General features: G+C 42.8%; 1 protein-coding gene across 5 annotated transcripts in view; it reads left to right on the top strand.

The window, feature by feature from the left end:
* Positions 1-15309, top strand: part of LOC111842431 (beta-1,3-galactosyltransferase 1) — a 101228-nt gene that overhangs the window by 51609 nt on the left and 34310 nt on the right. For 3 of the 5 annotated variants that reach the window (XM_023809468.2, XM_023809543.2, XM_072718290.1), the window contains exon 1: positions 13116-13269. The exons of the other annotated variants lie outside the window; for them this stretch is intronic. The gene's annotated coding sequence lies outside the window, so the exon portion shown is untranslated. Of the gene's footprint in view, positions 1-13115; positions 13270-15309 lie in introns of those variants that run through there. 5 annotated transcript variants of the gene reach the window in all.

Below are 15309 nucleotides of genomic sequence, written 5' to 3'. Positions count from 1 at the left end.
GAGGAAAGGAGAACATGGAAGAAATTACCTATTGGGGGAAGGGGGGAGCTTTGCACTACAGCAATGAGAGCTGCTGTCTAAAACGTTATTAGAATTCACTGGCATGGACACCGAGGGAGCTTTTACTTTAATAGATTTACCTTTCGGTCGAGTTTTGTTTGAAAAATCTGGACACGTTGTGAATCTGGCCTTAACTGAAGCTTGATTGGTCTCATCATGGTGACAGTTACAACATATGTTAATTTTGTTTAGCAGGAAATTTGTTGGAGCAGCTTGACATTTGTGTGAAATTCGCTAAAGTTGCTGTCGATGTCAAAAGGCCACCCTGAGCTAATTGCGTGCAAACTGGTCAGTGCAAAGCACTACATGTTGGTACTGGTAAATCACAATGGCACCATTTTTGATTGCAATGTGGGCCTGACAACCAGACATCGCTCTTTGTAATTAGGATCTGGGAGACTGAAGTATCAATATCAGGTGGAAAGGGGAAGGAATGCGGGGACTTAATGGTGTTCAGCCGCTAGTGCACTTTGACTGACATTTCATTACAGGGAAGGGAATGATATGTGAAGCGAGGAAGGCCGCAAATGGGAACAGCTCTCTTACTTTTCAGACACAGATTTGCCACAGCATAGCTCAAATTTGTTTCAACAGCCCCTTCTGGATTGTAGGAAGCCTAAAGTTTCATAAATGGAAATTAGTAACCTCTATAACATGCCCTGCGATGGGTTGGTGGCTGTTCAGTGGGTTAGGTGCCATGTGCTTCCTGGGAAAGGCTACAGGTGAATCATGACCAGGTACTGGCTAAATGGTTGGAAGATGTTTGGATGGATGGATGGATGGATGGATGTGATCTATCTGTTAAATTGCACAAAGTTCTAGCAGTAGGTATAGTGTTTCACACAGTGTTTAGCTTGCAGAAATTCTTTGGTTTGGCCTAAAGGGGGCAGCATGGCAATCTTGTGATTTTTAAGTACATGGAACTTGTAACCTTTCTCATATGCAAATGATTGTGTGTTTTATGTAAATTGAGTTTGCTAACTTCAAAGTCTCCATAACCAAATTATTATCATATGGTGTACTACACCCAGACATGATACTTTATAAAATACTTTGATTATTGTAATTTATGGCATTTTGGAACTCAACATCCATCGACTGATACTTCACATCCATCAGTCAACATCAGTCAAAGCATTGAAAAGACGGCAATTCACCTGTATTTATCTGGATTAAAGACGGGACCCCCCCCCCCCACATGGAGAAGATGTAAACTCCTTACTCATACCAGCATGGAATTTGAGCCCCTAGTTCAGTGGAGATGGGAGATTGAGGTGGTACCCTGGTAACCAGCAAGCCGACTTAGGAGGGAGCCCAAACCACAGCAATAAGCAAAAATAAAAAATTCTCCTGTAATTGAAAAAAATTTGCCTGGGGGAGGGGGGGGGATTTCAGGCTTCCTAGAGTCACCTGCTGACGTGCCCTCATAGCTGTATTATAAGCAGGCCTAAAGGGTTTATGGAGGATGCTTAAAGGATCGTGATAATCCTAATCGTCACACGATGGCCTTTATGTCATATTATCGAAAATTTTAAGAGTTTCTAAAGTTTTCTCTCTTTCTTTTTTCATTGTATGGTGACTTATCAGCTTGTTGTTGTGTGAGAGGTTCACGTTCCTGCTTTATCCTACCTCGCATCTTCAAGGGAAACGGCAAACAGTGGGACGCACGTCTCCTCATCCTGCTGAGGAGAAGCGTGGCTCAATAAGTAAAATGAGAAGCTGCAGTGTAATTGTACTACGTGTTGAAAGCACTTCGAGTATTCCAGCCCGGGACCGCATTTCAATATCAGTGTTGAGTGCTGCTTCTTGGATTTTAAGTGTTACATCTGTGTCGTAGTCATTAATCTGAAGGGGAAAACCACCCTGGTGAATGTAACAATGTAATAAATTATTGGGGTCAACCGTAGTATAGATGATTAAACATTACTTACCGGAGCGTCACACTGTTGCAGATTGCATTAACTCTGTCAGGCCATTGCACGAACACTTACAAAGCAATCTTCATTCATTATCACCTTGTTGTATTCTAGTTAGCATTTATATATAATTTGTGGTGCCATTTATACGGCTAAAAATGTGATGAGTTTTGCATCTTACATATTTGGCACACTGCAGGTTTGCCTTGTCATATTTATTTCGTTTTACTTAAATGTATTTTTTCTTGCAAAAATTTCACTAATTTTGATAATTACTCATTAATTACATACCTACCTTGATGCCGTTTTGGGGCTTATTATATTATCTGTCAGATTAAAAAGTAATTATCATCCAGAAAGGACCAGAACTCTGATGTATAATTAGATATTTATTATTAACGGCTATATGTCTTGTTGGTCAGGAAGGTTGCTAGTTGCATGCAGACAGTTAGCAGAGCTATGAATTGACTCACATACGGGCATTGGCTGTCTCAAGCCCCCCCGATTTTGCATCATGCATTTCAGAGATGTGAACAGCTTATCGTGGCTCTTCCCTAGAATTTACACGCCGGTTTATTTGAGGAAACGAGCCCTGTTGGCTGCTCGCCGGAGCCTTGTGTGTTTAACCTCCACAAGCATGTGAGACCGAGGCAGGTGATTTGTGAATCATCCTCCATCGCCGTGGCTAAAAGGGACGCCACGTTAGCGCCGGGTCTCCGGGTGCAAGGGAAGGTTTTGGTCCCAATTACCCAGACAAGGTGTCTCTCCTTGTCAGCCGGGGAGGCAGCGACGCCCCCACAGAGACTCAGCCGGGACTCCAACACCTGGAGAGACCTTCCTCACCGAGACCCAGGCATCGTGACACCCGATTGGCTGGCTGACGCCGCACCTGGGCTCCCCTTTGACTATTTAAGGACTTGACACAGACGTGCAAAGAGAAGAAGCCTCCCTTTTGGTGCCTGTTGTTCTTACCCGTCTTAATCCGTGCTCAGGAATTCACGCTGTTCCTCCTAACAAGATGTCAGGCCGCGGATTATGAATCTTGTGGTAGGACAACAAATATGCAGTTATGATTTTCCTACAGATTAACCATTATCGGCCCATTAAGCTGTCCAGACTTATATGTAAATCCATGCATATATATTAATATATTAAATATATATGCTGTTTTAATATTTCAACAGAAATAAACTGGGATACAACATCAAAAATCGGCTGAGGTGATGCAAATGAAAAAGTTAGGCGCTGAAAAGCTTTATCCAAGAAGTTTGCAAATACAGACGTAACAAGGAAAGTTTGCTTCAGAAGTTAGCAGGGACACAGACTGAAACTTAGATAAATTAAGCTAAACATTGTCTCGCTTCTCCAGAGTCTCACAGAGGCACACAAACAGCAGATACCTCAGAAGGGCATAGTGCTGTATTCAGGCTTTTTTACATTGTCTCTACTTGGCATGCAGTTGTGGTAGTATTTTGCATTATGAGGCAAAATAACTATTTCAGGAATGCTAAAGGGGGAAAAGGTGAGCTGTGTAAGGGATTTTTAATTTAATGGTGTTTATTACCGGGACCATCTGCTCTTTTCCTTGGATATATTAGGTAGTTCCACTTATCTCAGATTCATAATCTGTCACAGTGATTAGTGAAGACAGTAAGTGTGATTTCAGCTTAATTGCCCTGGACTTCTATTTCACAGTTTATTGGTTGTCAGTAGCAATTACCATCTGGGAAGGATTTGTTGGTCTTCAAATAATGTGCCTTCCTGGGCATGATGGGGTAGCCAGGTTTAGGGGTTAATGACACAGCAGAGTGATGTTTTTCAAATTAAAATGTAAGTCTGAATCTGTTCTTATGGCAACTAATGGATTTTTCCATTTTCTTTCATTCATTTGCTTTAATGTATTATTTAATTATTAAATGCCTCCAGTTAAAGCTGTTAATTCTCAGGCAGATTTGCCGTGATTTGGTTCAGCACAATTACGTGCTTCAGGTGAACTAAGAAAATGCAAAACGATTTAAGATGCTTGACTGTTGATTACTGCTCATCCATCCATCCATCCATTCATCCATCCATCTTCCAACCTTACAGAATGTTGAGTTTGGCTTTATGTTGGTTTTGTTGATCTGAATGAGTTAGAAGACCATGTCTCTAGCACATGAATGAATCCAAATGAAAACCCAGTCCGTCCATCCATTCATCCATCCGTCCGTCCATCCATCCATCCATCCATCCATCCACCCATTTTCTAGCTTTTATCATGATCAGACTCACAGGAGGACCATGCCAGGTAGCACAGAGCACAAGGCTGGGGGTGGCAGTCTGTAACAGACCAGGCACACGGCTGGGGGTGGCAGTCTGTAACAGACCAGGCACACGGCTGGGGGTGGCAGTCTGTAACAGACCAGGCACACGGCTGGGGGTGGCAGTCTGTAACAGACCAGGCACAAGGCTGGGGGTGGCAGTCTGTAACAGACCAGGCACAAGGCTGGGGGTGGCAGTCTGTAACAGACCAGGCACAAGGCTGGGGGTGGCAGTCTGTAACAGACCAGGCACAAGGCTGGGGGTGGCAGTCTGTAACAGACCAGGCACGCATTTTAGACCAGGGGTCACCAACCTTTTTGAAACCGAGAGCTACTTCACGGGTACTGAGCCATACGAAGGGCTACCAGTTTGATACGCTCTTCTTAAATAACAAATTTGCTCAGTTTACCTTTAGTTATATATTATTATTAATGATGAATGATACTCATCTATGTGAAGACACTGATCACGTTTATGATTTTATGCAACTTCATGTATAATAAACATGTTTTAAATGCTTTTTTTTAGATATTGTTTTTTTCAAATTTATATAAATACAAATGTGATTAAAGAAGAATAGAAACAGGATAAAATTAAATTTTAGACGCTGCTCACTGGTGAGTTGTGCTATTTTTAGAACAGGTCCGCGGGCAACTCATGGGGGGCATCCTGGTGCCCGTGGGCACCATGCTGGTAACCCCTGGTTTAGACTATGGGCAGTTTGGAAATGCCAGTTAGCATGTCCCAGAAGTGGGATTCGAACCTCCACGCCTGCAGGTGAGAGTCAACAGCACCTACTCATTGCTGCTCAGTGCAATTATTTCTAGAATTAGTATTAATAAAATATAATAAAATAATCAATAATTGTTTTTCTATCAAGATAAATGTGTTTTATATAATGTATGTATGCTGTTTGTTTTCACTCTAATTCTACATGGTAGGGTAGCGCATTTTAGTTTTTTGTTTGCTTTTTTTTTTTAATAACATTTTTCCATATTATTTTTAATGAAAGCAGATATTACGCAGCAGTGTTTGCCGTGGCGACTCTCTCATCGTCTCTGAAAGACAGTCTCATAATATAGCATTTCACCCGACCTTTATAAATGTCCGTGTCATGTTTTACATGCAGCAGATTTTAAATTTCAAGCCATTCTGACGTTACACATTATGGGGAAAACAAGGGGGGCAGCCAATGCAATGAATATCTAAAGTAAAATATAATGTCTTTAAATGTACATCTTAGATAATCCAGCTTCTGGATTAGGAATTAGGTGTCAGTGCGGGCACGTGCAAAGGGAGGGGGGCTGGGGGGGGGGGTGCCTGAATGAAAGTGCCCCCACATTGATGTTTCAAGCATTCTTTTTTGATAACTGTCAATCACGCACAATCTCCCCACCCGATCACGAAAGCTGACCAAGAGGGACCGAGCCCCCCCCCCGCAGCCACACCCTGCTGTTCAAACACCTGCCCGTCATACAGTCTGTGTACATGCCAAACAAAATCGGCATCTTTTATGAACAAATGGAGGATTTAAGAGGAAGAACGGCAAGCATGTGCACTGAAAGTGCTTTTCTTGGAACTTATCAGCGAGTAACACCTATAAACAGACTTGCGCCCTTCAGCCAGTTATTAAAAACAAACAGCGTTTCACGCTCTGTGTGCGATTTCATCTACCGTCACACACCAGCCCTGTATTTGTACAGAACACGACATTCCATCTGTTCCATTCAGAGGTGCTGGCTGTTTTTTCCTGGCAGTGTTGACACGGGGCTTAAAGGTCCTTGTCGGTCTCTAACCAACCTTTATTTTAAAAGGACAGCATTCTATTACCCCACATCAATGCAGAAACAACACCCATGTTCCCAGTTCCTAGATTTGCTTGTGAATGTATATTAACGTATAAAACTTTGCATCAATATGCTGATACCCTGACCTGAATGCATGCAGGTATAGCTGTGTGGTGTCATGAGTGTCTTGCGATGCAGCTCAGTGAATTGAAAGTGGACGCAGTGCCGTTTTGGCTGTATAAATGCTGCTATTGTGCCTTTAGTGCATCCAAGGTAAAAAATTAAAGTCATCCGTGTTTCTGACATATGAGGGGTAAGGTTTATGGTAGCTATGTAATGCTGAATATCTCTAGGAATTGCATGCATCTCTCTGAAGGACACTTGAATAAATAAAATTAAAATGTTCGGTTTAAGGTCAGCGGTAAGTGGGTTTTGCCCTGTGTCGTGAGAATTTGAAGGACAAAGGCACATACCACAACATTAGCCCTTCCTATAGGCCTGCAAACATCCCATTCATGGTGTGATTCACCAGCTAGTCGAGTCCAAAGCATTAAATCCTTCAACGCCTCTCTGCTTGAGCATTAGTGCTGGAGCTTCAAGACTCTGAGATTGAGATTATGCTCAAGGGAACCAGAATTTTAAAAGCAGCCAGGAGGACTGGAATGAGTTAAGGTACATTCATGTCCCAATTGCTCCGTGGTGGGATTCATGTCTTGGAAAATGGAATCCTATACTGCGTTCCACTTGTGAATTTCAGAGGTGGAAAGTTAAGGTCCAGAAAGTAAAAATCCAGGCCGCAATTTTGTTTCATCCAACCAGTTGAGTACCCTGTGAATGTGACTCTTTATACTCAACTGGTTGGTTGAAACAAAATCTTCGTCTGGATTTGTACATTCTGGACCTGAACTTTCCACCTCTGGCGAACTGAAATTGTGATAACAGCCTTTGAGAGACTGGCAGCTGTCCCAGGTGCTGAACTACCTTTTCTTAAGCATAATTTGAGCAGATATCTCAGCATCCTTGGTCAGTTTGCCTCACAGGCAACAAATACCCTCTGTGGCCCTTTAAAGATAAATCACATTTCAGATTGTAGTGGCAAAGGTCCCATCTCTGCTAAAATATTTTTGTCCATGATTTTTTTTTTAAGCATCATTCTTGCATCAGATTAACTATGTTTAACCATCACAAAAATATAAAGACTCATTCCTGGAGTGATGCAGTGACAGTTGAAACGAAACACAAACTTTAAGCAGCATGTTAACTTAGTTGCTAATGAAATACTATTAGTTTTCTTCTTTGATGAATTATAATTTATTGGGGTCTTTTCCCTTTCTTTGGTTTTTTCCTTTTTTAATATAATACTGACATTGTGAGTTGACATTGCTCATATGATTAATTGATCCGTCCACCTAAACACGTTTCCTGGTCAGGTTCATGTGGGAGGGGCCTGGAGGAGATCCGAGGCAGCACAGGGTCCCAGGCTGGTGACATCCTGGGCAGGATGCCAGTTCTGGGGGCAGGAAACCCAAGCAACACAGAGGGCCCATGCAAATCCTACACGATTCTGTCATTTATGCTGCAATATTCTGGCTTGATGCCTTATTATTATCCAGCTAAAAGGCGTATGATGCATTTATAGGCATGTTGTGGCTGTTTTTGAGGTCAGGTGTCGAGGAGATTTGTGCACATTCAGATCACACGTCCCTCATTCCCCTCTACTATAAATAGCTGTTTTTCTCTTCCGACAGTCCTTCTCAGTTGCTGACGATAGTTCAAACCCTTGTTTTCACTGACAGGGATTTTTGTTTTCTCATTCGCACCAAAATGCCCGTTTCCGATTGCCCCGTTGTTTCCCATTGTAGCCTAATCCTAAACAAAATTCCATTTCTCTTTGCAGTCCCAGTGTCTGTCTGACCTCCTGACTGATGTGTTTGTTGCATTTGCATTTGGCAACACCGAGAGATACCAGATGAATAGTCCTGTTTATGTCACACTTAGCAGGTGGCATTGCTGGTGTAGTTGCCCCTCCCGTAAATCCTGGAAAGAGCACGTAGGTAGTTGTATCCATATCCATCATATACCATGCTTAGGGACTTGTAGGCAGGGACATTGGGAGGGCATGGATGCCCTTTGCAAAATTGACGGGGCAAGGTGACATTTTGTCAGGGGGGGGGCAGAATTTCTAGGTACACTTCTGCCTGAAGGCATGTTTACCATCCAGTGTAGGTGCGAAACAGCTGGAGATCTTCAGGTCTTCAAATAACCTAACACATATTTGTTATTTGAACCATATTGGTATCTGAAACCGCAATCCCCTCTGGATTCCCAGGTTTTTTTTTTTTTGGTTTACGATGACATGAAACATATTCCGTTTAAGTTTATGGCTCAAGGTGGGGGCATGAAGCATAGCAGTAAGGCCTGAAGTCTTTGCGACGGACACAGTGTGCGTTTCGATGCACTCCAACATGGTAAAGTTTTCATTTGAGTCAGAAACAGAGCTCATCAGCTAGGAATTATTACCCCAATAAGACAATTACAACCAAAAGGTTGAACAAAAGCCAGCACCTACAGGTTGGGCCCCAGAAACCAAGGTTAGATACTGTGGGTCTAAGGGCTGTTCAAATCACCGTCCTCATGGACCAAACACTGCCTTCCTTTACCTGTGAGACAGGTGTGAAGCCTCTGACCAATCAGAATCAGCAATTATTGAACTAACTATCTGGGAGAACTGAAAACAAGGCCTGGGTTTGGAATTGAGGGCCAGATTTGAAGGGCCCTGCTCTAAGACAGTGCTTCCCAATCCGGTCCTCAGGGCACCTCAGACAGTCCATGTTTTTGCTTCCTCCCAGCTTCCTACCAGAAGGTCCACATTTTTGCTCAGGGAACTGGGAGAGAGAAAATCATGGACTGTCTGAGGGCCCCCAAGGAGCGGGTTGGGAAACACTGATCTAAGATATTTTCAGTTTCGCACTGGTTGGATAATTTTGTTTCCCAAAGATTGATTTTAATATTTTCCATTCCAGGTGCGAGTGTAAGTCTGTGAGCTGCAAACCTCATGACTTGAAGGAGCTGGACAATTTAATTCCTGCGAATTACTGTCCTCCAGAAATGAATAACTAGGAATAAATATGTAAATATAATCAATTCAGCTGCGAGAGGATTTACAAAGGTTATTACGTTGGGTGGAATTTTTACTCTCTCTAATCTGACAGTTATTTCTGATAAATGGCTGAAATATAATTTTCTTAAAACAAAATGTTTTTTAAGCACAATTGTGCAAGCTATAATTATATTTTAAAGGTTGCCCCACCTGTTTTTATAGAAACAATGATATACTGCTCTTATCTCGTGATTTGCACTAAACGTAATAAATCAGGTAGCTATTATCAGTCCCTGATGACAAGGAAATATAAATTTCAGCTACAACAGACCTGATTTCCCCTCTAATGACACAGTAACACTTAAGAATATTGAAAAGAACTAGTTATAATTAATGTGATGACTTTTTCCAGTGTTATGGGTCATTTTCATTGTTTTGATTACCTAATAAAGATTTCTAAGAAGTCTAACATATCTCATTGACCCATAATTTTCTGCAGTTAAAAGGTTGAACTATATGACATCAGCAAAGCAGAAGGCTGATTGCATAAGCATCTGCAGTTGACAGAGTCATCATGGTGAACGGACAAGGAAACGTTTATGAATAGCCAGCTTTACTGATCAGTCTAGCCCTAATTACAGAAGGTCATTTGAAAAGATATGCACTTCACAGGGTGATTGAAAAAACAAATGCTTTCAGCTAAAGACATGGTACTCATTTCCTACTTGTTGTCAGTAGAGACAGAGTGACATTTTGACATAGTGCCATTTCTGTCAGAATCTGTTAGTGGTCAGGGCTCAGACGGGAACAGTTTGTCCGACGCTGCTGTTTGCATAAAATAAGGTTCACTGCCTTTTATTAGGAATTTTGTAAAATAAATTTGAAAATGTATCCAGTGGTGTTTTCGGATCATTATTTGAAAGCAAAAATATTGCTGCTCACTGTCATTAATTTTCCAATAACTGTGTGTCTGGGCTGTTTTCTAACTCGCACTGCATGCTTCTGTAATTTTATTAGGTTTTTTTTCTAAGCGGCAGCTTTGCCTTAGAAATCCCATTCACTGTGTCTGGAAGTGGTGTCAGCTAGTGACGGGGGGACGATTTAAATTCCTAATCTCCCCTGGTCAGACCTCGTTCCTCCTTGTCATGCACTGAATTTTACAATACGCTAATACAGTATGTGCCATAGCTGCAAAATTACCTCGAAATTATTATCTCTGAGGTTCTGTGGAGTGGTCCATTTTTTTTTTTTTTGTGCAACGCTGTGTACTCAACTAGTGTCAGGTGGAAAAACAGGGCCTCCTTATACGACTGGTGATTGGCCAGACCTTTAGTAATCTGGGAAGGTAGGAAAAAAACATCCACGTCATGGATCTCTTTGAGAAGTGGTGTTTGAAATTAATCTGAAATTCTCCTCTGTAAGGCTCCTATTGATGGGCCTGTTCTGGAACATTCATAGGCGCCCCTTGTCTTTGCCCTGAGAGTCAAAGCTGTAGAATCTTTTCATGCTTCTCCAGACTGAATATGGACTCAAGAACATTGGTCGTGGTGGGGCATTGATTACGCGTCCTCTTTCAATATCGACTTCATTCATCATTTCGGGCCCCAATTTCATAGGGCCGAATTTGAACTTACTGTAGGGCACAACCTTATATATGTTGCTAGCAGATGTTCTTATATAGAGTATATATTACAGCTGAATTGCTTCAGAATAGACACGGCTGGCGTTTCAGACTTCATACAATATTTCTAATCACCTGTTTTTCACTGAAAAAAACTATGAATAACAGTAGCTGTGAAACAGCATGTGTCACATTAGATATTCACTGTATTGCTCCTTTTCTTACAAAGGATCAGTGGTTTGATGGTTTGCGGGGCAGAGCATTTTAAGGTTTAAAGCCTGTAACCTATTTGATTTAACCTATATTACTTAAATCAATACATCAGTGTGATAATGCTCCGGCGGTTTAACTTCACTGGTAACTTCCATTCTTAACAACAAAATTGTATTTATTTAGCAGATTCTTCTGTCCAAAACAACAGAAAGTCCCTGGCGCGATTGCAGTTAAGGCAGCTCTTCAAAGCCCCCACGGTGAAATCGCTCTGACCACCGTGAGATTTGAACCAGCAGCTTTCTGACCACAGCCACACATTTACAGTAATGCTGTGCGTAATTTATACACTTATCTATGGGATTAATCACAGCTATCATCCATCCATTAATACGTTAATATTGTTTTATTTCCCTTATTTTACCATAGCACCTTACACTGCAGCATGCACTGTACAATCCATTCCGCATGCCTATAAATCCAGTACGGGGTGCCAGGTGGGGCCTGGAGCCCATCCTGGGCAGCACAGGGCACATGGCAGGCGGGCAACCGGAGCGGGATGCCTACGCATGGCAGGAATGCTGATACATTTACATACGCGGTATTTTCCAGGATGCTTAATCTCAAAGTCATTTTATAGAGGAAGGTCACCTCTTGAAAAGTTAGTAACGTTATGGAAAGAAGCACAGCATGATTTGGACCATGATGCCAAGATAAAGACTCCCCATTCTGAGCTCTGACTGTAAACAAGGAGGGACAGACATTTCCTCTGTTTACCTGCGTCTGACGTGGTTCAAGAACTAGGACCAGGTGCTTCGGAAAGACATTTTATTGGTGCGTTTTTGTAATTCGCCCCTACGGTACTTCAGCGATGGACTGAAGGCAGAAAATTCCATACGGAGGAGTAAACGACATGGCAGAGGAGGTGTGGAATTCTTGAAACTTCACGATACTTCACTAAACTTCACTGTAAAAAAGAGGTTCTGTAATTGAGGGCAGAGGGTGCATTTACCCCTCAGCTCAGCTGTGTTCCAGACTGAAACCTGCACTGAAGGCAGGCCGGCTGTTTTCGGCGTCTTGCCCAGCCTAAGAAAAACTGAGCCTCAAAATGGATTTAATTTGCCTGTCCTGGGTCGGCAACATAATTGGATTCAGCCGGTGCTCGAGAGCTCGGTCCCCCCGCTGGGTCGAATGAGGTTATACCCCCAGAGCAGAACCGTTTAGGAAGACATTGCTGAGGGCACTCACTATATGGGGCCTAGGGTGGGAGTGGGGGGGGGGATCAGCCTGAGTTGTGGAACTCACCCTTCAGCACAGCGTGTCGTGACGTCGAGTCGACCTTGACGCAGCTGCAACCGTGTGCCGACAGCAGGGACCCAACTGCCTGAAGGACGGGGTTGCAGGTTACTGTACAGTGGGGGAAGGTTGGTGCAGTGGTTTCAGAGGTTAATCTACACTAAGTTCATCAGGTCCTGCACCAGAAAGAACCTTGGGCCTCGTACCTTAACCTGAAGTGTTCCATCCATAGAAACATAAATATCCACTAGTTGCAGAATGGCAATGCACTGACTGAATCATATGGAGGATTCTGATGTCCTTGCTTCTTAATCTGGCATGTTCCACACACAAACATATAAATATCCAGAATGGAAGTGCCTTGAACCTGAAATGCTGCAGCCATAGAAATATAAATATCCACCAGTTCCAGAAGGGCAATGCACTGGCTGAGTTATATGGAGGAATCTGAGGTATTGGTACAGTGGTATCGGTAGTTTACCTGTACTAAGGTTGCCAGGTCATGCTCCAGAAAAAATCATAGCATTGAACTCTAACCTGAAATGCTTCAGCCATAGAAATTTAAATATACTCCAGTTCCCGATAGGTAATGCACTAGCTATGGTATGTGGAGGATCCTGAGGTTCTTACACCCTTGCATGAAATGCTCCTGCCATAGAAATATAAATATCCACCGGTTCCAGAAGGGCAGTGCAATGACTGAAGCACATAGAGGTATCGGCTTCAGTGCTGTGGCTTTTAAAAATTCGGGGCAGGGCTGTCGGTAAAGGGTATCGCCTTTCAGGGACACCTGAACGTCCGCACTGCAGAGGGGGGCTCTTGGTATTGGGGCAGTGGCAGCTTCAGCGGCGAAGGCGCCGAATGGGAAATGAGAGCAGAAGCGGTCCGAGCCTCTACAGCAAAAGAGGGACGTTATCTGAAAAGTTTCTCCTGACAGGCAGATGGGAAATCGTCGCTCTAAATCCCATTCAGCAGATGGTGAGTCATGGCGGGATACAGTATTTACACCGAACTTGTAGCTTTGCTTTGGATTAATAAAATATAAAATTGCTGTTTTAAGTTCAAACAGCTGTGGGAAAAGTGGCGGCAGACCCGTCGGATGGGGCGCTGTTCTGCTTAGGCTTTTGTGCCGGGCCTTAAAGTCACATGGGAACGTAAATCCAAGCCGCGAGGCCAAGCGAAAGCAACCTGTCACACGCAGGCAGTGGCTCAGTTCTCTAACAGAAGTATCCATCTGTTGTCAGCCATGGTTTATCTGTTAAGGCTTGCAGTGATGCAAAGCCTGGCTTGGGAAGTGTGGGGCATTAGGCTGGGACACGTATCTACAGGCAGCGAAAACACACTGTAACTGGAAACACGCGCAGTGAAATTCGATATGAGGAAACTGGGCCGCCATGGGGAAGCCACGCAGTTAGCCACATGGGACACTGTACAGTGTGCAGCTCTGTGGGTTAGGGCCCTGGGATGGTATTCTTGGGTTCATATCCCATGTCTGGAAGAGTGATGTCACTCTTGGTCCCTTGAGCATGGTCTTTAGCTCCTGTCTCACTTATATGTGGCTTTGGGCAGAAGTCTCTACTAAATGCATAAATATGCACCCAGTGAGTGGCATTGCTTCTGAGACTATGCAGGCCATGTGTGTGTGTGGAAGGATGCTTTTTGTTGCACCTGCGATCTTTTTACTCGGCTCATGTCGAAAGCTCTTCCGGTTAGAATTATGAGATCTGTGTCTATGTCGAGTTTTAACCGCGCCTGGATTTTCCTCCATCACTACCATGAAAACCACTTCTGGGCCTTAATTTAAGGAAAAGTTGAGTTGGCCAGTACTTCATATGGGGAAAAAACACCAGTGATTATAATTGTCTCCTTTCACAAACTCTGTACCTTCACCCAGCATAAATATTTACTCGTGAGCGAATTATAGCACAGCGGTACCTCGTAAAGTCAGACACCAGGGATATCTGCAAACAAAGACACATGGATCTTCCTGTGCTGTGAATATGTGGAGGGAGCCATAAAGCCTTATAATATACGTTGTCTTCTCATCTTGGGCAGCTGAACCCAGAGCTGACGGTGGGTAAAATACGGCAGCATTTAAACCTGACCGAACATAACTACATATTATGCTTATCTGCGGCATTTATGACCTGTTGAATGGTGTCAACGCCTAATAAAAACAAGAGAGGATGAGCTAAAGAGGATCACCGGCCCCTTTGTCCTGTGTCCTCGAGTCTGCAAACCTAATTTCACTCCTTAAACTACTTAAATGAGTTTGAGATTGGCGACCTCTGCGAAACATCGGAAGTCAGAGAAGAAGTTTCTCCTTTATTCTAGCTGACAGGAATATAACGTAGCAGGATTGAGTTAACATAACATTGTTCGAGTCTGCTTTGAGGAAAATGTGCTTTCTGAGCGAGCACGAGCTTTGCAGCATTTTTAAGCCCTTAGACAGGTAGCTTTTTTATTATATTTCAAATAAATGTGTCAGTATTATGAGGCCTATAAATTTGTTCTATACATTATTTTCCCATTGACTTGAATTGCCTGCGGTTCCCTGGACTAATTTATCAAACCTCAAGAATGAAGGACCATTTACTCTGACAGGTTTTTTTGTTTGTTTGTTTCAAAGACAATTTGGGTTGCAACCTTGAACAACTCTCTGTAAATGGATTGATGTTTATCAATCCAATTTAAGTCGTGCACTGTCAGGGTTCAGACTAAACTTCAGGGAATCTCACTAGGTGCGGCGCTGAGGCCTTGAAATGAATACAAATTAATCTGATTCTGCATAATTTTTTCCTGTTACATACAATCTGCACTTCAGAAGCCTATGCGTATCTATCTATATTTTGCCTCTTAATGACCTTGGACTCGCAAATAGTGACAAATCGTGTTCAGCCGGCTTAAGTTACTCATCTCATATTCAAAATCAGATCTGCCAGGTTACTATCTTCCACTCAGTGTTTTCTATTTAACAAGCTATTAAATGCAGTGTTACACTTAAATAATATATTCCAT

The sequence above is a fragment of the Paramormyrops kingsleyae genome, chromosome 1, assembly GCF_048594095.1.
Source record: "Paramormyrops kingsleyae isolate MSU_618 chromosome 1, PKINGS_0.4, whole genome shotgun sequence".
NCBI lineage: Eukaryota > Metazoa > Chordata > Actinopteri > Osteoglossiformes > Mormyridae > Paramormyrops > Paramormyrops kingsleyae.
This window is presented reverse-complemented; position numbering and strand designations above follow the sequence as displayed.